The sequence below is a fragment of the Manacus vitellinus genome, unplaced genomic scaffold, assembly GCF_001715985.3.
Source record: "Manacus vitellinus isolate BGI_N305 unplaced genomic scaffold, ASM171598v3 scaffold_35_pilon, whole genome shotgun sequence".
In the NCBI taxonomy this organism is placed as follows: Eukaryota; Metazoa; Chordata; class Aves; order Passeriformes; family Pipridae; genus Manacus; species Manacus vitellinus.
In genome coordinates, this window is record NW_021940498.1 from 3,263,187 (window position 1) to 3,285,524 (window position 22,338).

Consider the following 22,338-nt stretch of genomic DNA (forward strand, 5'->3'; position numbering starts at 1 on the left):
TCTTTCCCTCCTGGACTTTTATTTGGAGGGGAGAAGAGATCTGACCATTGTAAATACATATGTCATGGTAGAGATAGTTGTGATCATGTGTATAATGTGATATGGTATTTATTTGTACAGTCATTGTAATATATTCCCTTTCCCCCACTTTGAGTCTGGTGTGTTTTGTCTGGAAAAACCCATCTCACATTAGGTTGAGATGTGGGAGGGAGGAATGGAGCTAGGGGATTGGATTTTGGGACTTTCTCAAACCATGACACCTATGTAAGGCTTTTTCATCTTCAGAGCACTTTACAAACACTAACACATTAATTCAAACTGAGACATAAAAACAAAGAAGCCAAACTAAAGGTAATGAGAGGAAGGTTAAATGACAGATCAGTGATTTTTGCCAGCACTCCCTGTATGTTACAGGAACAGCATCAGTGTGGGTGCCTTCATGTGACACCACACACATGAACAGGGGTGATGACATTGCAGAACTCCCCAGGGCACAACAGAATTCCTCTAAGGATGTTACTGATGGGCTCCTTCACAACCACCCTTCATTCCTCTCCAGCTGCTGTGCCACCAGGTGGAACAGAGCCCATTCCTGCTGCACATCTGGCTGACATACCTGTTACCACACTGCTGGTGGACAACTGAAGACTTGCATCTCTCACGAATCACCTCAGGCCTTCCACCATCATCCTAACAAGTGTTATCGCCAGCTACAAATAACATGATTCATCACTTCATTTTATTTGCAAGCTACTTATCCTTTCTAGGCAGAGGATCAGAAGGGAGGAGAACCAAGACTTGAGCCATGTGAATAATTACAGGTAAAGCTTGTATTTACTGGCTTGAAAGGGATGATATTGATATATTCAAGTGAAAGCCAGAAGTAATGCTATCACATCCTGCCATTTAATTGACCTCAAAACTTCTGGAAATAAAATCCAAGATGTGAACAGAAGAACCAATTATTAGAAGTGGAACAAGCTGAAGAACATAAGTAGCAGTTTATTTGCATGTAAATTCCTAATTTTATTTGTGTATTCCAGCTACCTGCATGATAACTTTACTCATTTTCTAGGTTGAAGCAGAGTGGTGCATAAAAATTCTACAGAATAAGTTTCCTTACATATTGCAAACATCTTTAACAAAGTGTCCAAATATATGTGGAGAAACAAATACATAAAATTCAGAAGTCTGCAGCATTTTTAAAAGAAAAAAAAAATGCTATCCATATGAACCCTCTACATATAGTCTGTGAGCTCCAAGGTAGAAACAGAGGAAAACAAAAAGGGAAGAGAAAGGAAAAGAAAACAATTGCCAGTGTTTTCCAGCAAATCAGTTTGTTCATACTTCCTATGTAATTACTTAGTTACTGAGAATTTGTAAAACAGCACTGTCTCCTCAGGGAGCCCACGCTCAATCCTGCTTGTTAAAATGTACCAGAAAAAAACAACTTGCTCCCCTTCCCCAGTGCTCCTTCCTCTCATCCCATTTCTGAGTGTACAAATGGGGGAAGCATCAATCCCTTAATTATTCTGTACTATAAATAAGCTGGCATTGAAAACACTCCATGTAATACAGTTGAGGAAAGTATCATCAGAGCAACCTCTCAGACATCTGTTTTCTACACTATCCTGCATTCTTCAGACATATCTGAATAACTCCTGTGCTCTTTCAGCCTCCCCTATCTCATTACCCATATTTTCAATTACATTAAAAAAAAGTACTTTGTAAATCAACTTCTGGCAAGGCTAATGAGAGAAAAGGAGGAAATTTCATTTTACTATATTTCAGTTTACTTTGGTAGACAGAATACCATTTTGTATAGCTCAACTCGCTCTGTGTAATGTTGTATCTCCATATCTCTCTTCTTTGTGTTGTATGCACAACTTGGAGTTACATGGGTATATATTAAGCCCTGTTTTGTTCATGTCTACAGATTTGGCAGAGAAGGCCAGTTTATCTTAGGTAGGTTTGCAATCTCTTTAGGTTCATCCAAATTAGAAAACAGCTAAAAGTTCTTAACAAAGAACTTCTTATGACAAAAAAAATGGAGAGCTTCAGTAAATACATTTTTCCACAGGTCTATCATTCTGATTTCTGAAGGAAAAAAAAAAACCAACTATGGAGTTGTGGAGAGATTTATCCATTTACTTGCTCTAATTTTAATTCTCAGTTTTCTTAGAATGATACATAATTCCCCCTTTCCCCCTCCCCCTCCGGATATGTAGAACAAGCTCTAGCTTTCCAGAGGGACCCTCTTCATGACATGAGGCAACATTCCCCATGTGGGCACTCTGTGATAGCAGCATGTCCTGATCAGGTCAGCTACAGTTTCCAGGAAACCATTCCTCAGTGATGGATAAAGGATGTTTATGACTCCATCTTTTATCCTTTTGAAGGGATGGGTTGAGCACAGAACTGACAATAAAAGGTAGAAATGTTGCAGTGTAACAGATGATTTACCTCCACTGAATGTGACACCTCATGTGATGCCTTTGCTGTGCTCTTACTCTTGTGGCAGAGATTTTGAAGCTTCTCCAGAGACTTTTTGTCCTGCAGAAATGATCCCTTCCTAGCTAAAATAACATCAAATGTCCCAACCTTCAACTGGTAAATATCTGTTTCAGTTTGTGTTCTACACCATGATAAAACTAGAACCTGAGCTGAAGTATTTCCAGTTGTCCAGTGTTAGTGTTGACAAGCAAAGTCAGCAACTTTTGACCACCTTGCAGTTCCCCCCACAGGGTGTTTCCTGACCTTTCTGTGAGCACCGTATGGCTGGGTCGTGGGTTTGTCTGGTACAATATTCACAAAGGAATTTACAAGGCTGAAAATTGCAAGTCAAAGAGAAGATTGTAAATAAAAAAAAACAACCATGTACCAATAACAGGCTCTTAAAAACCTCCAAAAAATTACTACAATACTTAGGCAATTCAGTGAAATTCTGAGGGCTTGAGTTCAAGAGCAACTCCTTATCTGACAGAGGATAATAAGGTTGAGCTGCAATTTTCATTTTAAAAGCACACAATTTAGGGCAAAGATATTTAAGCATGACATTTTTTCATTTGCCTTTAACTCTAGGAGATACCTAAACATATGCTGATAATTTTTAGCTTAATTTATTGCTTAATTTTTTCCCTACCTTTTAGAGTTGATAATAATTATCCTTAAATTTTCCAGACACTGCAATTGCAAGGGTAGCAATTGACTTTAGTATTTAAACACAATAAGACTTTTTTTCACTTAACTGAAACTTAAAGCTGTATTTTGAACCTGCTGTCGATAACTTGGTTTGCAGATCCATTGAGCAGCTCCAAGCTCATAAAAAAACAAAAAAAAAATCACTACAGGAGGGAGGGGGGTCATGGAATGTCAACTAGAGGTCAAATTAGATGGAAGGTCCTTTTATAATTTACAGAAAGAAGGATTATATTTTGCACATTTTTCTTTGAGAACTTTCTGTTTTCACAATCAACTTTGCCCTAAGAAAGCAAAGCTTTATTCAGTTATAGCTGAACACAATGGTTGAGATGTTAGTCCAGTGTCCCTACTTCATATATTGCCTGCCAGCATGAGGTCCTTTTAAAGCAAAACCTGTTCATGGATGTCATTTCTGAGCAGCCAAAAGAAGGAATAGATTTTTTTTTGCATGTCTTCACAGGGTATTGTTTTTCATGAAGGACATTAGAAGGTTTGTTTTTTTTAAAAAAATCTAAACCATGCTACATCAGTGAAGGTCTTCACATATCATTTATTTAAAATAGCTCCATGACTATCTAATTCAGAAACACTGAGAAAAGCTTCCATAAGAGTTAGATTAATACCACTGAAAGAATGCACACCAAAAGCAGGCAGTAGTTACAGCACATCATTAAAAACCTTTAACTTCTTTGTAGACTGAGCTATGTTTTTGCTATGAAACAACTATTTTTAGGGATGTTTGTTATTAAGATTATGCTTTTAACCGTTCTTCCAGTTTTCTAGAATGTACACAGGGTTGGGGGAAAAAAGCAGGACAATTCAGCTTTTAGAGTTACAAAAAGTCCCTCCTGTTTAGGTTCCACAAGAACCAGAACTCCAGGGGAGAGGGAGGAAGAGACAACTTCCTATTCAGTTTTTTAATTCTTGTTCCTCTCTCACTCCAGGAACTGCCCTAGGGACCACAGCAGTGACTACACCTGCACTGCAGTCTGTGACAGCCCGAGAGGCTCTTCAGGACCTTTACAAAAGCCTGGCTCTTAACGGCATTTTTAAATAGAGCATTTCAGAATGTAAACTAATCATTATTAAAGAAAGACATTTGACTATATAAAATTGTCATTTTTTATAGGAAAAATACCTATTGCACTCAAACTCTTGGCATCAAATGATTGAACATAAGATAATTGGTTAGTAGTTTTCTAACGTTTATACATTTTTTGTTAACGTGGTTAATGTTCTGCAATAACAAAGAGTAAAAACAATGTCCTTACTAGCCTATTCAGAAATCTGAATGTAAAAGTAACAATAAGCAACATTTTTCCCTTTTTAAAGACGTGACCTTATAACCTTCAAAACTTCCCAACTCTTTCACACTTCTGTATTTGGGATGAGACCTCAGAACACACCATCTTCCTACAAACCCTGATTATTACAGAGCCTCTAAGAAACAAAGGAGCCACAGAAGATAAGTCTTCTCATATAAAGGAGCAAGGGCCTGAGACTGCCCAGGAAGTCCCCAGAACCCAGAGGAGGCAGAAAGGAACCATATAACCCACAAACATCAGGGACCAACCTGTCATTCCTTCACAGCACATTTTTGTCCCCTTCATCAGTCACAATCATGTAGATGGTAGTAGACAGACAATAGTTATGTATGATTAATTGAAATAAACTCTTTCTATCAACATCATGTAAAAAGATATTATTTTTGTTGCAGTGCTGTTGTTATATACAGTCACAAAATGCACATTCTTCTTACATACACCACTTCCAATACAAAGAGAACACCCATCTCAAGATTTCTGTCCTTTTTTATCAGATTTGAGAGTCCTGCATATGAAGTGTAACTTAAAAAACCCCATGAAATTATATCATCTGCTAATCCTAGACACGTAGTCACTTTTGTTGAAATTACATGCCCATGAAAATAAGAACTTTCTTTGAGCACAATGTGCTGAACTGGAGTCCTTTCCCTCCCACCACTGACCCAAACACAGTGCAGTTTTCCCTAATTCTTCTTATTCTGCACCTCTGCTGAAAAATGAGATGGAGGACAGTAAAAAGGAGCAATGTTTTTGGTGAACTGATTTATGTAGAATATTCACCTGCAATCTCTTCTCACATTTGCACAATCCTTTCCCAAAGCAGATGTGTTAAAATAAGCAAGCACAGTCTTGTGTGTGCATCTGTTTTCTAATGAGATCTGACACAATAATTAGTGTGCAGCAAGCTGGGGTACTTTAATATACTTCCCTCCTTGTTTCTATCCAACTTTATAAAAGTTTCATTAATCTTTGCCACTACCAACAGGAAAGCAATAAAATGCCTATAACAGAGCAAGTAACAGCACTTAATAACAATCTAAGCTTTTATTTCAGTTCCACTATTAAGTAAAGGTTTCTGAAAATAACCAGGTTACTTTTCAGAAAGGCCAATTAGCTGGTTAGTCACATACTTCAGGTACAGTTGCTGCAGATTAAAAACATCAGATAAAATTTTGGGGGTAACATGGGATTTTGATGGGAAAGAGTAACAAGGTTGTCAATATTCACTTTCTTTTATGACTTATTGCATTGCTTGTTGGTCTGGCCACAGCTAGAAATACTTGATCTTAGCCTTGTAAATACAAAAGTAAGGAGATGATTAACCAAAAGAAAAGACAGACACAGAATGAACTTTCAGGTTTGATGTAGCATTTGTGGTATAGAAACAGAAAAAAGAAAATGATAGTACAGCCTCAAGCTGACAAAATCATAAACAAGCATGAAAGGATTAAAAACTTCTCAAGTGTAGGGTCTAATATTTTTGTTCTCTTCATAGCTGAAAAAAAAATAATATTTTTCCCATGAATTGGAATTTCTATATCCAACTTTCCATAGAAAATATTTACTTAAAATTGATGCAAAGCTGCACCATAACTTCACGTATTTCCTAATTCTTTACCCTGCATGAATATTCCTGCATTAACTTTGTATATTCAAGAGAGACACTCAAAGCCAGCATTAGAAGGGAAAAGAAAAAAAAATTACTAAAAATTTCAGATGAAAGTCACTTTAGGCAGCTTTTCAGTGATAGGGGAGAACTATTTGCCATACTCAAAGATTTTTCCACCATTTTGCTGCAAAGTTGTCAAGAAATCACGGAGTGATAGTATAAATATATACACTATAAATATACATCCAGAGCTTATGATTGTGAAAAAATAATTAAAAAAAACCCATTGTTTCCTGATAAATCAGCTCAAATGATTCAGAGGCTCTCACTGGAAGCTTAAAAAAAACATACACCTAAAAAAGCAAGAAAAAAAGCACCCATTTAATTAGGACTTTGGGCACCTTTGATATTAAAAACTTTTTTGTCTCCCACCACATTTACGAAACATCATTTAGATTTTAGCAGGTCCCAAAGAAAGTGATCTTCGGAGTTCTGCTGCACGGAAACTTTTTGTGGGCTTGTTCTGTTGGCAGGACCTTCCTTGTTGAAATTAGTAGGTCCTTAGAACCAAATGATGTACCTTTGTAATGGTATGCTATTTTAAATAGTGCTTTCAAATAAAGTTATGTTGGAAACTGCATAGGTTCTTGCTTTTTCCAGCAATATATCTTCCCACTGAATATTTGGCCTTTAAAATTGCTGTTCTGCTGAAATGCTCTGCCAGAATACCAACAATTATGCTGTAAAGTGTCACAAGTCTATAGCCCTGCATGCAATATTTAATACAAACTAAGATCCAGAAGTCTGCTCTTTTATTTTATAAAGTCAGTTTTTGCTTACTTGAAACATGTTTTGAAATGGATATTATGCTTAAAAGAAACAAAGTGCTCCAATAATCTTTGATAATACTGATAATACAGACTTCACCCCCAATAAAGTCTTAAGAAATACACAGGAGCAATAAAAAGACAATTCTAGGCAGCCCTTGCATTTTTAACCTTTTTCATAAGTATGCTTATGCCATTTAATATTTTTTTACTCCAAATATAAAGTGTATTACACAACAGTATTTTAATCTTAGACGGTTTTTTAATCTAATATTTTCATCTTAATATCACTTTATATGGGAACATTTAATAGAAGCTTGACGTCCACAAGAACTAAGATTAAAAACTTGAAGCAAATGAATACCACTTATTGTCAAAATATGGCTTATAACACAAGGTCTCATTATGAGTACATTCCTCATCCCAGCAGGAACCCAACAGTTTATGATACTATAGATCACAAACCCGACAAATCCTGACAGAGATACAAAAATCTTTTGCAAGAAAAAATAGTTTGGGAGATTTTGCATTGGATTTTAAACCACCCTATGTTAACTAAAATATTCTGGAGGAGAAAAGAACCTGTGAACACAGGAAACAAAGTGTTATATGCATTCTAGAGTGTAATTACTCAAAATCTGAACAATTACTGAGGCCGACTTTTCTGAGTAAACACTCCCAAGTGTCACCCTGATATTTGGGAAATAAAAAGAGGAACTGATGATCTGCAGTATGACTTCAGCATGACAGCAGCTGCTTACAGATAACCACTTTCCAACTCCACTTTCATGGCATAGTTTCCAGTGTTATAAAACAGCAAATGCAACCAAAATGGATGTTCTAATTCAGAGCTGTTTCCCAGGCATAGTGGGAAGTAAAAGTAAGTTTGATCCATTCTGTCTTCTGAGCAAAACAAACCATGCTCTATCTTATTTTTGTCTTAAAATATTCTCATTTGCAAGTTCCTGGCTAGATGTGGCTGAAACAGCACATAAATTGTGCAGAACTAATAAACATTTTCAGAATAGCGTAACTGCTGCTTTTGTCTTCCCTTTCTGTAACATATTTTGCAACCACACAGCTTTACCTTAACATTCTGCTTGTGTGTTACAGAGAACTTTTCACATTAAGTTTCTTGACTAACAGCTTTAAGTTTCTTAGAATAGCTACATCAAATGATGAATGGTATTTTTCTGTGGTATTTCGCTCTTGATGAGGGTGAAAACCAGAAGCATTTGTACACAGAAGTGGGATTTGTGTGAGAAAACACGTGGACGAGAATTTTCAACTTGCACGGACTAGAAGGTAGCGCTTGTTTCAGCAATAAATACTTGCTTGTTTGCTGCCTTCAGGTTTTAAAAAGCTCAGGAATTTATGTCCATGACAGCCTCCCTGTGGTTTCTGACATCACCCTCCCATCCTCCCCCCCTAAAAAGCAAGGAGAAGGAAGTGCTTCCGTGCACAAAGGACCTCTCGTGGATGCACAGGTAACACCAGCATTCCCAACACCAGCCTTCCCCTGTGCTCAGCCAAGAGGCTACCTGGGGTTTTTAATTAAAATGCAGTCAGCTGAAAGTCATTAGTAGTGCCAGAGAAAGAAAAACAACCTTTAGTCTGCTGGGCACGGGTAATAAAGTTTTGGGGGTTTAACTTGCTGAGCTCCATCTGTGAAGGTGAGCAGGAAGGTGAGCTCGGAGGGGATTGCAGCTCTGTTTTGTGGTTGTGTGTCATTCAACCCTCAGCTCCACAAGCTGGATCACAGGTTTTATTACAAGATTACACCTTTTTTATTTTTTTTCTTAGAAATTAACATTATTTACTCTCCATAACAAAAGCATGCATATAAAAATGTAAATTTAAGGCAGACCATCTAAATAGAGCATGCTTAACTTCAGCACACCAGGCAGGACTAATCTTGCAGACCTCTGGTAATTTAAATTCTGACAGTGTAAGAAAACTGCAATTGATATTCTGCATAATGAAATTAAACTGAGGCATCAATATTCTGCTTTAGACTGCAGAAAAGTTATACTTTTCAGTTCAGTCTTTTCATTTAGTGAAAATTCTCGTTTATTCATTTGTTAAACGTACTGAGAAACAAAAAAAATCATCTCACTGTTAAAAATGAGTATTTACCACTCTTGTTTGTCATGGATTTGCCTGGGGAAGGGGCTGTCAGTGCATACCTACAGCTACCCTGATCACTGTAAGAAATATGTCTCTCAAAACTGAATACACAGAAACTTTCTTTAAAATTCAACACCCATAGAAATCTACCTGAATTTCCATCTACATTTTTGCCCCCATTCAAAATTATGTTGTACTCCACATCGCAGCAATACAAAGATTATAATTAGCAATTGTAAGAAACGTTTAAAATTCATACTAAAACATGGAAATTAATGTTAATTCTCATACCATTCTTACAATGTAAACCTTTTCAGTACTTAAAGAAAATAAAATGCCCTTGCTCAAGTTTTCTAAAACTGGGAGAGAAACATGGAGTCTTCAGACATGAGGGTTTTAAGTAATAGAAATCCCAAACCACCTTCCTAAAAGACAGATTTGTGCCATGGGCTCTCATTCTTTATCTAAGGGATGTGGCAACAGGACAACAATACCTGTTGAAAGCCAGAAGAATCATTTGGGATTGAAGAGCTCAGCTGCTGTTTAGGAAATACAGATAGTGCCACTTGTGCTGCCAAATTTCTCTGCAACAACTGGGCAATATATTTAACCTCTTTGTGCTCTAGTTCTCCCTTAACTAAATGTTTCAGGTCGTCAGTCTGCAAGTACAGAGATGTACCATTAAGACCGTAAATCTAAACCATCAGATAGTCAGTGACAAGTAGAATAGTAACAGGAGAGCAAGGAAAAAACCAAGCAATGATGTGTGGAGTTTTTCCAAGAAATCTTGGTATATCTAGGTATTTCAGACTTATGGATATCTAATATAGTAGGTTTAATTTTTCTTAAACATAGTACAAAATCAAACAACAAATCAGAGAATGTGAGGGTAAGAATTGTTCTGAATTCAGGACCTGCACTTAATCACTACAGATAAACCTGTCCTTCTGTACCTACAGTTCTTTGGTCTCTGTCCTCTTCTAATAGTGTGCACAAGTCCCTCCAAATAAAGACACCTCAAAGCCAACACCACCTTAGTTTGCTTTTCATTTCTGAAAGTCTATTCTCCCTTTATTTTCTGAAGAAAGGAAAGATTCATTAGACTTTGCCTTATGTTAATTTATTTCCTATTCAGATTCTGGACCCTGTGTTATTAGCCTTAGTGAAGAATATTCTGCATTTCTCACAACCACAAAGATAAAGCTGCTTTGTAGAGCTGGTTAATATGCTATGATATAACAATTCAATTAATTTGGAATGTGTCTTACTGATTAATAAAGCCCTTTACAGAATTAGGTGTTTCATCTGCATTCACAACCTGACACTAATGACTTCCTTAATGCAGCAAGTTATGCAACATAGATGATCAAATATTTATGTTAAGGTATTGTAAATTTAATATTATTATTAAAATTTGATAATATTATCAATTTTTTTTCCTCATAGTCTAGTTTAGTTTTATAATTAAATTCTTCACATCTACAGGCTAAATGAACTGGGTAAGAGAAGCAGATGTAGTTTAGTACATTCTGCCCCCAGAAACTGGGGTATTTGGTTAGAAAATGAGAACAGAATTGATGAGATGCTGATGGAACTGCTGGGACAGAAGTTAGCAGGAAAAAGTCCAGCATGTGGTTTAAATAAACCATTATTTTTGAGGGCATACTCAAACTATACATTTGAGCACAAAACTACTAAAATGCACATGATAACATCAGCATACTAAATTCTTATATTATAATGGGCTCCTATTCATACTTTTGGAGAAGTTTTCAGAAGAGTCCACGTGAAGGTCTCAAAAGGGCCATGAAGCTCAAGTCAAAAATTGAGAGGAATTTGCTCAAGCAAAGAGGTTTCGAGTCCCTCTGCAAACCCAACTCTTGCTGCTTTGATAGTATGAGACAAAACCTCATTTTTCAATATTCTGTAGGTTTTGCTCTGAATTAGAAAGAAAACCGATATTCAAAGTAGCTTTGAAGCTGCTGTAACATACCAAGTGGATAAAAACCAAATGGGCCCATTGATTTTTCTACCACTCAAGTGGAAAAAAAAAAAAAGAACAACAAAATAACAAACCAGAATTTTTGAATGGAGTGATAGTTTCCTAGTGTTCAACCAAGTCGCACTTGTCCCAGAATTCTGTCTTCAGTCCTATACAGCACATATATTCCTGCCTTGGTTAAAAACTACTCTTCTATTAGTTTTGTTACTGTGTTAACAAAAAGCAGCGTTGCCAACTCATGCTCAGTTTCCAGATTCAATCCTCACATGCAGTCAGGACAAAGATTACAACCCTTAAAAACAATTGTCCTTGTTGATTTTTTTGGTTTTTTTTTAAAGGGATACTTTTCAACTTTTGCAGAGGTACAGTTCACAACAGTGCCTTGCTCTTCAAAAATAAAGATTTTATTTCACTTGCTGATCAGAGCCTGTCTCTTCCCTCCCATATCACTGCTAGAAGTATTAGGAGTAAGTCTATTTTTTCTAGTAAAAGTGCATATAGTTCATTTTAACCAGACATACAATTTCAGGTGTCAGCTACTTTTTTATTTTTAGTTCATTCAAACAGTACCTTTCAGTGGTGAAATGCAAATAGCACCTCCAAGGTCCATTTAATACAGGCTTTATATTACAAAGCAAGGCATAAACCACGGCCCTGAAAAATGGCAAAATATTTGTACCACTTCGGTATTTAAAATAAATGTTCCTGAAAAGAATCTGGAAGACAAAATGAGCCACAGCTAGGATTCCTCAATGGCTGTTTGAATTTCCCTGCACCTTTTCACATGTCTGCACTTCCCAGGAATCACCTTCAGATACTGCTGCTGACAGAGAGCTACTACTGATTCTGGACTAACTTCCTCTGATAATAGAAATATTACAAATAATGAAAAACAAAATATGTCTTTAGCAATGCCAGTCAAATTGTAAAATGGTTAAAAAAAAAATCTATAATTCGCATTTCTTATTCCCCAGTATAGGCAAATCCACAGTACAAGGGAGGCCCTTGGGAAGTAAATCTAGAATCATTTCCTCTCAGTTATTTAAATCTTACTTAAAGAGTTTTCAGTCCTTTTACAAGTGAATAGTTATTCATCAGTGTAGAAAGAATAATACCAAACAGAAATACTGCAAAAGTGAAAAAGCCTTAATAGGAGTTAATAGTGGAAGTAACCCAGGATATCAATGGATGTGTGAAATATACTTTTAATCCAAATATTTGCTATGTCACACCTTGCTGGAAGCATGTGGATATCCCCCCCACCAAAAAAATCCAAACACAAACCAAACAAACCCCCACCCCCCAAAACAAACCAGAAGTGCTTTTTTAGAAGTGTGTGGTATTTACAAAGGAGTTATGTATCCCTCAGTATGAAATATAGTTCAGAACTAAATGATGGTTTATTCTGGTAACATCTTAAAAGTAAACATCTGTGATAAAAGAGGCGGCTGAAGTTTATGGTTTGAAAGCATACTGACACAAGTGAAAATAAAAACCAAATCTCTTCTGCTTGTTAGACACTGAGGAACTGATTGGGCAGATACTTGACTAAAGGCACTTCCCTAAAGAAACATGCCCAATATACTTTACAGATATGAATTTGATTGAATTATTTTGGTATTACTTACAGAAGTTATTTCAAGATGCGCTTTATAAATGTAATGGAATTAAAAAAGAGCAATTAGCATTGCCTTATGATTATTTTCTTTGCATTAAATAACAGTAACCCCAAGCAAACAGCTGATTAAGCAAAGTACTTTAATCAAAGCTACAGAAAGACCTTTCCCTCATTCTCAGATTCTGGTGCCATCACCTTGTTACTCGCAATCCAGAATTAGTGCTTCAAAACAAAAAGGTTGCAAAATATCTTTCCCTCACTGACATTTTCAGTGTAATGCACTGGGATCCAGCTTTGCACACATATATAAGTCTGCAGTCTAGCATGGAGTGTGTACAACACTAACTAGTTTTACACATTATACAAACTAAATGCTGCTTTTGCTTGCTTAAAAGGCCTTACTAAGCATGAGTTCAGCAAGTCTCAAGCAGGTTATTTATCACTCCACACAGTACTTGTTAATATAATAGTTATCCCCCCTCTACAACCTACCAGCAGTATAGGGAGTAATAGTTTTCCCACTGTTTCTTAGAAAGTTCCCCATGCTGCACAAAAGCAGTGGATGGCTCTGTGGAGGAAAAGGGAAAATAAAAAAGAAGGGACATCTAGAGGTCACCTACTCCTATCTTGTCTTCCCAGCAGATATAGAAGCAAATATACAACAAATATAAAAGATGGTGTCTGGGGCCTCTCTCAGCTCATCCCTGGGGATGAACTCCCTCCCCTTGGCACCTGCTTTAGAGTTCGACAGTGAAAAACTGTTGTCCAGTTAAAGTCACACTCTCATGGGCTGGGACCATTGCCACTTTCCTGCTGCAGATGGGTCCCCTGAGCCTTCTCCTCTCCAGGAAGGGCAGCTGAACAAGCCCCACTCCACTCCCCAGCAGCTCCTTACATATCATGCACTTCAACCCCTTTTCTTGGTGCCTTTCAGCTGGACTGATAGTTGTCTGTAACATGGAATTTCCAGTAAAGCAAACATTCCCCTTATCAATCCATAAATAGAATCATCATCTTCAAAAAAAAACTTAAAAGGTAGTTCATCATTCCAGTATCTAAGAAAGCTACTAAAGTGGTAAATGAGGTGTAGAGGAAAATGGCCAGGCACTGGCACATGATTAATTATTATTTTCTATTAATGGTTTCTATTAGACAATACTATATTGCACTATTATATAGTAAGGGAATGGTCCCTTGCACATTTTGCACAAGCCTGCCAGAGTTCAAGAAGTGTTTGAACAATGCTCTGAGGCACAGGGTGGGATTCTTGGGGTGTCCTGTGCATGGCCAGGAGCTGGACTTCCATGATCCCTGTGGGTCTCTTCCAACTCAGGATATTCTATGATTCTGTGTCTGAACAATTCTCTAGGCACAGTTTTCAGAATTAAAAATCAAGTCTTTCCACAGGCCCTTTTTAATATGCAGCTTGCACACTGTGACCCTCTTCTGGAGGCTGAGAGGCTCCAAAATAGCTGCAAGTTATTCCAATCAACATCCCCAAGAATGTTTAATTTACTGATACTGATGTCTCCTATGCTTCCATTATCTCTGAGGGACTTCACCAAAGCCCGTGCTTGTGTCTCTGGTAAATATTAAACACACATTCATAGCTGATGTTTTGTGATAACCAAGAATAAAGATACTCCTTTTCTCTCATCAACTGTGCAACATCCACAACAACCTGTCTCTGTATCCAGTTAAATTGCACCAGGGAAGAGCAGACAATCCTGCTAAGAGTAACTCAGCATCACTTTTGCCCTTTGCCATATCCACCAGGGAATGTGCTTCCCTGCAGAACTGCTGCTCCTCAATACATCAGGCAGGAATAACAAAACCCTATCTTTTGCTGCAATCTCTCTTTCTCTAGTGGTTTTGCAAACTAAACAAGGGGGGGGAATAAGACTCTAATAAGAGCTGTGGTAAGTACATGGCATGAATAGTAAGTGCACAAAGAAAACACAATTAACAGGAGATCCTGGTTTAAAAGACTATTCTCAAGTTCTGTGTGTTGGAGGATCCCTTCTCTTTTTGAAGTTTCATCATGAGAAACTTAAAAATGCAAATACCAGGACACAAATGAAGAGTAATTAAAAGTATATCCAAGAGAAATTTTAGGTGGTACTTCCTCCTCCTTAATACCTACTATGAGTTCTATTAGCAATAAATCAATTTTGTTTCCAGTTACTTGGAAACTGATAATAAAAATAAACTCTTTACCTGAGACTAGACTGTAACTAGTCTCTAGCTAAAGAGGTAACTTTTTAACATTATTTTACCAATCAACTACAGTTAAATTGTTCACATTAAGGTATCTGACATTGAAAACCCTTCCTTATAGGCCACAAATTTAAGAGGAAGAAAATAATCACAAATAAAATATTTACGTCAGATTTTTCATTCCTTTACAGTTACTACACCACTGAATATTAAGATGCACTTTTATTTTAAAATTTTTTTCCTGAAACATGTGTAATATTACTACTAATTAAAGTGCAATTAGTCCAGCAACAATACACTCATACAAGATTTTGTTTCTTTACATTCCAATTCTTTCTATAGAATTTTCATTTTACTGAAATACTTGCACATTTAGAATCAAAACATCTAAGAAATAATTAACAGTAAGTACTCTCCCCTAAAGGTCTATTTTCATTTTAATTATTTTACAGAAAAATATTTAAAATAAAAGTTTATAGTCAAATAAGTCACAAGGAAGGTTATTGTTAGTGTTTAAAAAAAGTCCTTCAAAATCATTCTTTTATGATACAGTTCGCTATCTTCCTACTAATAGATCTTTTTAAGCTCTTCTGAATATTAATTGACATAATTATTCAAATACTTTGCCATAACAAAAAAGCCAAGGAATTTAGAAGTATATGTTAGCTCATTTGGGAGAAAAAGTTTTAATAGAACACGACAACACAAAAAGCTAATTTCATATTTTAAAGACAACCAGAAACTTAAACCACAAATATTATCCTAAAAGATAAAACAAAGAGATATATTTAAAAGAAATTGAAAAACATATTTCATAAACAGCCCTAGAACATAAAGAATGCTTTGATATTTGCTTGCTGGGAGCAAGGGATTGATGTTTTGGGCCCCTTTTCCCTAGTTTATTGCTTCTTTTCCACAGCAGTCTCCCAGAGGAGCTTAACAGTTCTTCAGGTATCTTTAGAAATCATTATCCATATTTAACTGATAATTACAGGCATTAAATAGACAGACCAAATCAAGTGGTTAATGAACAATATGACAAAAAAACTACACAAAAAGTTTGAATCCCTTAAGGAAACACGTATCTTCTAAGCTGCACGGTTGCGTTGATATTCTAAATATTGACCATTTGCAGACAAAACAACAGAAAAGCAAATTAAAGTTTATTGGGTGGCAAGGAACTGACATTGTGAATCGATGAATCACTCTGTTACATTTAATCCCCATTGATTTGAGGAGTTCAGTACATCTTCTGAGCTTGTCTTTATGTCATACCGTGAAGTGTAAGGCAAATGGAAATTTATTAAGCTATGAATCCTTTATTACTTAAATTCAATAAGCTCTAAATGGCTCATCCATAAATGGCAGCACAAGTTCTCCATGTTTAAATTTTTTAATACAATCAAAAGCTTTAGGGGAATGGACGTGGTGCTCTAGTGGCAGTGGGATGTGCTGCAGTGAAAGGACCCAAAATGAAACCGTAGCTCGGAGCCCAAGGGAGATGGTCAGGCCACAGCAAGCAGAGGTACAACCCAACAGAGACTCAAGGTTCTCACTGGGCTCCTGATCCAAAGATGAATGTGCTGCACACAGAGAGAACAAAGTCCTCCCAGCAGAATTAAGGTCTCCAGGATACGGGGTAAAGATGAAATTACGTATTGTTTCCTGTCTAGGCAGCGACTGGTCACTGATCACTTTGCTCCCTAGACGGACCCAAATGGTACAATGGACAGGTTGCAACATCAGAAGAGGACCAAACCAGAACATCAAATCATCTGTGTTGCAAATCAATTTACCTCTCACCCCCTCCAATTACAACAGGTGTCCAGCAACCCAGATAAACCTGAGCAGCAGCTCAGAGCATAATAAAACATGTAATAAGGATGCCTTCTTTCATCCAGGTCTATTCTCGCAGGTAGTGTTGTCCCAGTGATGAACAGCAGATGATGATGCTGCTGCTGCCACCAGTTTTGTCTCCTCCTCTGGTAATCTTGGCAACAGAGGCTGGACTTAAAGGAAGTCACAGCCAGGAGAGCATGGAAGCCTCATTGAAATGTAAGAAAGATTGGTGCCTAATGCCTGCCAGCTGCTACAGAAATCCTCCTCCTAGCCATTAACCAACAGAGAGGTGAAATCCTGGTTGTTAGACAGAGTGGCTGGAGCTGCTGACAAATACATAGCACAAAAGTTCTTCAAGAGGTAGTAAGAGACCACCAAACTGCACATCAGAAACATTTACATCCCCCATTGAACCGCTGCAGCTGACAAACAAGTGCCATTGTCATTTAGCTCCTGCACAGAGAAGGTTTAGCTCTCCCAATTCACTCAAATGCAAATATAGGAATGCAACAAGTCAATTTTAGAACTAATTGCCTTTTGGGATCCAATTCTAAATTAGTTTTCCTATTCAGTATGTCTAAACAATATTGAAGTCTGATGTGGAATAAATTGATAATATTTGGACACACCACTGGTGTAATTCTGTAGTAAAATAGTAGTAAAACACTATGGAAAAGTATCCCAGGCAGCATATTCGGGTAGAAAATAAAACTAACATAAAAACCTCAACACAAGTAACAACCCAAAGCACCACATTGTCCACTTCTTGGCGAGGTATCAAAGCTGACTCCACTGGAAGAGCATCAGTAGGAGCAGGGGTGGATGTGGACATTCTTCTCAAGGTCCCCTTTTCCCCCCTCTTTTGTGCAGTGTTGGGAGTGGGTGTGGAAAACCACAGGAAATCTGTATCAAATATATTTTTACGGGGACAATTTGGTGGCCTTAACAACTTTGGGCAGAAAGAATGGCGCCACATCTTCACCGCCCCTCATGCTTTTTCACACTACCAAGGAGTTTACTGTGTAGTAATTGATATACAAAGATGAGGTAATTGATGGACAGGACAGGAGTTTAACCCCTGGGATGTGCTAAATGCCAAATAAAGTACTGATCTCTTTCTACTGCAAGGGGATACAGTCGCAGGACCAACACTGAGGGTAAAAAATGTAAACTCCTGACTGGAAAGACTGAATGCTAAGCCAATTTTCACTGTCAGAAACATCTAGGAAATTATTTATTTTCTTATTAGTCTGATATTAAATCCATCTGTTGAAGTTTATTTGAAACACAAGTTATCATGCTTCTGTAATAAGATCTCCAAAATTCTAGACGAAATAGCACATCCTCAAACCAACAAAATAAATGCAAACTTTCTCATAACTTCCACAGCACAAAACTTTGCCCTGAAATGTGCTTTTCAGATTGGATTTAAGTTTTTGTATAGACCTGCTTAAAATGGACCAAATGTGAAACTCTGGACCAGCAAATCTGTGAAGCTTTTGGGTAATTTCTTCAAGGTATTCATAAACTGTTGCCTATTTTACCAACAAAAGCAGTCATCTCTGATTATTATGGCAGCACAGAGCCAAGTAATTATTCTGTCATTTAGTGACCACATGAGGAAGACAATTGAAGTAAAATAAGACTGTTTCTGTTTGTTAACAAATAAAATAATTAAAAAAAATATACACACACAGATTTTGTCAAGTGACACAAGAATATTCCATTCACTGTGAAATGAATGGTGAATTAAAACAGCCCATCCTATTCTTCCCTTCATTTTTTGGAATTTAGAGCCCTTTTAAATGCTATATGCTTGGATTGTTCCATACGTCTCATGTGACATTTGACAAGAAGAAATAAGAGTAGTTTTGCAGAAAGGATATTTATTAATAGTACTACTGGAAATCTAACAGTATTCAAGAGTAAATATTTCTCATTATTCAATATAGAGTCCCCTTGAATCTTAAAAGCCTTCAAAGCTTACAGAATTTTGAAGGTTTTGTGCCCCACCCAACTTCTTTATGCCTTTACATACATATTTAAATCTAAAAACAACAACAAAAATCAATTTTTGAGACAGGCAAAGACAGATAACTCTGATATGATTTTACCCTACAATTGTGTAAGGAGAAGTGGTTTGTTTTTTGGGTTTTTTTAGTGTCTTCAAGTTTCACACAGAAACATATGTTATAATTACCGGGACATTACCTGAAGGAACTCTTGGGACTGTATGTGTTAAAATAAGGATAGAAAGAGGAAAATTAAAATTCCTAGCCAAAATAAAGTTACTTGAAAATGCAGTTATGTTAATATGCAGAATGACTTAAATATTTAAAACACATAAATGCAAACAGTTTTTTGCTACACATTTCTGGAAACTTTTCATTATGTGAAAATATTCATTGCTTAGTCTTTTAATCCTTTGTAGAATTTTAATATGCTCGGTAGCTCAACTATTTGAATTTCCCACAGGTCATGAATTCTACTTTTTAAACATCTCTACAGGCAGACTTCAAGACTAGAGTGAGATTTAGATTACTTGCATCATTTTCTGTCAATTATCCAGCTATTCCTTATTCACTTGAGCTATCCAAGTGTTATAACGAGACATTAAAAAGTTTTACATTAATTAAATGCATTATTTTTCAGTTGCCACCATGACAAATAACTGTATCTTCACCCCTGTTAGAACTTTTTAATCAGTAAATCACAAAGGTCTTTGTAAAGAGGGAAAACACTCAGCAGATATCATTGCTCTGGCAATTCATTACTTCTTCCCAAAGAATCAGCTTGTTGAAACAGGTTTCACAAAACAGGGCTGATTTTTCCAATTTCCCCATCTGGGCTTCTTCAGGGAGGTGGGGGAACAGCTGGTGATGGGATTTTAAAAACCAAAATATTTACTACTCTGGCAAGTCAAAATTTTACAAATATTCTAAAGTTCAGGCAGTTTTCAGAAAACAACAGAACCTGCATGAAATGTTCTGATGAATCCAATTTCATTAGTGCTTTTCTTCACATGGAAATAACTAAAGCCATGATATTTTATTCTGATGTGAAAGATTTCTCTTAGTTAGTTAGTAAATACTGTATACCACCTAACTCCAATAAGCACCTCAGCCCTGCCTTTTGGATGAAAGAAGAGACCCAGAGATCTCTGGAGAGATTGGAGAAGGCAGAAACGTGGTCTTGTTCCACATCTTCCAGGCTGCATAGGCCCCAATTCCATAAATTAACATTTTCAGTCCGCATTTTCACCTTAGTAGAACACATCCATGTATTCCATGAGAACTCACAGCACAGCTGTAAGCTCACTGAAAGAAACTGCCCTACATTTATTGTCCTGTCTGCACATCACAGCGCTGAGAATTTTTGTTGAGCAGTTAAATGGGAACTTCTCATGCTTTGAACAGGTGCTTCAGATGAGCCTTCAAGGCAGTCCAACACATCTCTTACACACAAAAAACCTTAGCATTTCTACTCCTTCTCTCAAAAAAGGCAACCCCCTTACCTTGGTTACACTGTACAGAGGATATTTTAGTAATAGACTTGTTATAATGTACTCATTCTTAAGAGAGAAATGGGCTTCTGGAGGAAGTTTTTTTGAGGGGCAAGAGATGTGTACAGAGGTACTTACAAAGCTTTTTTTGTCTATTAAAATCTGCTGGGGTTGTTTGATCAGAAGGGAGTTGATAAGTTGCACCCATACACTGCAGGAAGAACTAGATAGTGCAGTACAGTTTAAATATCAAAATATACTTTGCTTTACAAAATAAAAAGGTAGCATTAGGTGGAGTATAGAGTGTAGGAACTGAACATTGCCATCTGTGCTGAAGGGAGCAGAGCCAATATAAATAGTATAAAGAGAGCTGGAATGATTTTGCTGAAGTTTTGACTCCAGCTAAAAGCTGTTTGACAATAGCCAAGGGAAAGAGCCTAGCTAGGAAAAGCAAGTTACACAGGCAAAACTGTCAGAGGGCACCAATTAAAGAGGGGTATTAATATCATTTCAGGAACTTCAGCAGCAGAGGTATTGCCTGCTTGTACTCACACAAGTAGATCAATTGTTCCTACCTGAACTCCACACGGCCTACCAGGCAAAGCAAGGACTTCAAAGCAAAGCCAAGCTTCAGGAATTCAGCTTTTCACATCAAAAAGGTCAACTCCCAGTCATTAAGGGGTGAGAAAAGATTTGCTCTGTGGATAGTAGTATTATGCCAGAAGTAGACCATAAACTCTATAAAGCAAGGACTGAACCTTACTAGGAGCTTATTTAGGATGAATCCAGACTCTTATCTACTGAACTGCAGTGTAGAGCCACTACTACAATCTTAATAAAAACAACAGTAGGACAGGAAGGATTTATAATAGTGCTAATATATCTTCACAGAACATAAAAACATATAAATCCTGAAGGCAGCTGACCTTCAGCCAGACTTATCAGCAAAGTGTTCAAATGACTCACAAATGGGTCATGTAGTTAAACTGAGATTAAAATTCATATAAACATCTCGAAAAACAGAGAATGGGAAGCTACTCACTCAGAAAACCTAAAGCACAGAGCCTTACCTATGAGAAAAACACCTGCAAAAACGTTTTCTTTATAACACCAATTGGACTTACCTAGATTTAAGAAAGTCTCCAAGAACAATTCAGCCTTGCTTCTTATAAAAATTATATTCTGAATCCACCCCTAGCTACATCAACACTTCTCCCTGAATTAAACATGCTTCCTCACTCTCCTTTGTTCCTTCATTTCTGCCCTTCCAGCATAGCCAGCTGAAAGGGAGGATCCTGATGGGGCAACAAGTCACACCTGCAAACTAGGGAGGTGCAACTGCAGCTGTGCCCCTGCTGCTAAAAACCTGCATTTCTCACTCCTCTGCAAGCTTCAGTTTTTAGGAGATGCACAGGAACTGCAGATCTTTGAGGCTTTTTTTTCCCTCTTGACATGGACCTTCCAAATAATGCAAACTAAGAATGTAAACCAACATTTTTTCTCTGTGTTCATAAACCCCCAGCTCTAGAAAAGCCTGGAAGATTCATGAGCAGGTGTAGGAAGTCCAAGCTGGGCAGGCAGGAAAACTGCATGTTTGACTTGTAACAGTAAGCAAAGCTCAGGTGCTTAGGGAGTGAGGCAGTCAGAGCTGCTGTATTTCTAATGTTGTCTTAGAAAATAAGGAATTTTTAGGGCTCACTGGTAGTAGTATCCAGATTATAGTGTCCAAATGAATGAAAACGAATATTGCTGCTTGAAGCAGCAAAGTGAAGAGAGCTGAAAGAAAAATGAAGAGAGTAAAAATAAAAATGGAGAGAGCTAGTGAAGGTGAAAAAACAAAATCAAGAAGTTTTGCAAACAAATCCATCAGCTTATCTCACTCTTTAGCTGCAAGAGGTATACACTGAGAATTAGAAGACTGCTCCTTTCTCCCTGCTCTGTGAAGCTTTAAAGCATAGTATTACTCTATCAATAGAAATATGAATAAATTGTACTGATTCTGGGTTACCAAAAAAAGCCAGGGTGACACAGAACTTCATTCTGATTGCTTTGGTTATTACATTTTGGGGAC

At 37.0% G+C, this 22,338-nt stretch overlaps 1 protein-coding gene across 3 annotated transcripts in view; it reads right to left on the reverse strand.

Moving 5' to 3' along the window:
- EPHA6 (EPH receptor A6) overlaps positions 1-22,338 on the reverse strand; it is a 405,075-nt gene that overhangs the window by 338,220 nt on the left and 44,517 nt on the right. The window lies entirely within an intron of this gene.